We start from the raw sequence: 2,273 nt of genomic DNA, 5'->3' as shown, positions 1-2,273 counted from the left end.
ATTTAGTTAAAGATAAACTAAATAACCAATAGAAGAAGGGGTGTCAGATCTTCATCCTACTGGGGGACACCCAAAGGGGAATTTTAAAATTTTGCAAGATGTAAAGCAGTATCTGTTTCTCAGTCAGAGCTTCAGAATTTATCACAATAGCAGTGTGCTAGGCCATGTCAGACCCGGAGGTGCAGCTGGCTCCCAACAGGTATTTATCAAAGGAAATTCAAAATACTGTTTTGAAGGAACATGTGCATTCATATATTCATTGCAGCATTATTTACAATAGCCAAGACATGGAGGCAACCTGAGTGTCCATCAATGGATGAATGGACAAAGAAGAGGTGGCAATGGAATATTACTCAGCCATAAAAAAGAATAAAATCTTACCATCTGTAACAACATGGATAGACCTAGAGGGTATTTTTCTGAGTGGAGTAAATCAGACAAAGACAAATGCCATATGATTTCACTTATATTTGGAATCTACAGAACAAAATAGATAAACAAAACAGAAACAAACTCATAGGTACAGAGAATATTTTGATGATTGCCAGACAGCAGGGCAGTTGGGAACAGTAGATGAAAAAGGGGAAGGGATTAAGAAGTACAAATTTGTTGTTACAAAGTAGTCACGAGGATATAGGATATAGCATAAGAATTATAGACAATAATATTGTAATAACTATGTATGGTAGGAAATGGGTACTAGATTTACTGGGGTGACCACCTTGTAAGCATGTTTAATTACTATATTGTACACCTGAAACTAATATAATATTGTATGTCAACTGTAATTAAATAACTATATATATATATATATATATATATATATATATATATATATATATATTAAGTAATTCTACTTTACTGCAACTATGGCATAAAATCACAAACCACCTGATATGGAATTAGATGGGAGGAAGCAAAACTAAAATGATAGAAGGAATCCCCTTAAAAATAAGAATTTAAAATGTGGCATATTATTTGAATTAATAATACAAATCAATGGGAATGTATAATAGTATTTGCTATATAAAATTTTAATTTACATTCAAAGTCTCCTCTCTGTGGAATAACTGGGTCTAAAATCCCAGGATATATCATATGATTTCAGTGGTTTTCTTCCCAAAAAAGTTATGAAAACTACATTTATACACTTTTTATATTTTTTCAATATTTATATTTTCCTGGCATATATTTCAATATCAGCCATAGCAAGCCAAATAGAAAAAAACTTCAGCATTTGCAGTACATAAAAGCACATGGGAGAACAAGTAAATTTAGGCATGCAGACAGGCTCTAAAGCACAAAGACAAAAGAAGGAAATACAATTAGCCAGAAAGATCCCTTAGGAATAGGTGTTCCTGATGGTTAAGTGTCTCGCCTGAGAATAGGTTTCTCATACATATGCTCCACTCTGGGAGCTGAATAGCTACCCCCCCCCCCACATTAGAGCCCTGTCTCTTCTTCACTAGATGTAAGTACAGCGATATCATAGAGACAATGGATATATGGATATGCATTAATATTAGTAGGTTTATACAGGCTCATTTTTCATCAAGAGATTTGGTGTCGTCAGAGGAAGTATTTCTAAGAGGAAATTATAAGATAACGACCATGAAAACACAAAATGCTGTGGAATTGCCTTTGATTTAAGAATTTACTACGTGAAAGGTTCTACTATTTTATTATTGTTTCAGCACAGCTTAGAAATAAAGAATAGAGCTTCTTTCTAATGTACTGACGGAATCTTCATTCTGAAAAAATTCATAAACAGGAAAGTTATGGAATTTTTAAAACTCCAGGGTATGTGGTCAATTTTAAACATGGCTGTGATTCCTTAGATAAAATATCTAAAATTTATCATCTATGGTGCTAGACATGGAGAGTCCAAATAGCTCAAAAAATTGAATTTGAGCCCTCAATATAGAATTTTGTCAAAGAAAGCAAAAACAATCTGATTTCTTTAAGTGAAAACATAGAATATGAGATGCCTGGGGTCATATGCTCAAATCCCACTGTTTAGCTTCAAAGAGATACATAATTTGTTTAAAACTAATAGTGATTTATTAGTGTTAGGGCATGAGATTTTAGTTCTTTTTCTTGTAGTAGAGATGATATTGGTACATTCAGACTATAATACTCTTAAAGAGATCAAACATTCAAGCCAGGCTGATAACAAAGAGTTATATTTGAAGTCAGTTAACTTAGGTTAAATACATCAGCAGTGGCTATGAAAATGAGCAGAGCTACTCAAAGTAACCATAGCTCAAATCCAT

General features: G+C 33.0%; 1 pseudogene; it reads left to right on the top strand.

The window, feature by feature from the left end:
- Positions 1 to 164: 164 nt before the first annotated feature.
- Positions 165 to 2,273, top strand: part of LOC109377366 (olfactory receptor 51F2-like) — a 6,566-nt pseudogene continuing 4,457 nt past the window's right edge.

This window comes from Hipposideros armiger, unplaced genomic scaffold (genome assembly GCF_001890085.2).
Source record: "Hipposideros armiger isolate ML-2016 unplaced genomic scaffold, ASM189008v1 scaffold_1377, whole genome shotgun sequence".
NCBI lineage: Eukaryota > Metazoa > Chordata > Mammalia > Chiroptera > Hipposideridae > Hipposideros > Hipposideros armiger.
This window is presented reverse-complemented; position numbering and strand designations above follow the sequence as displayed.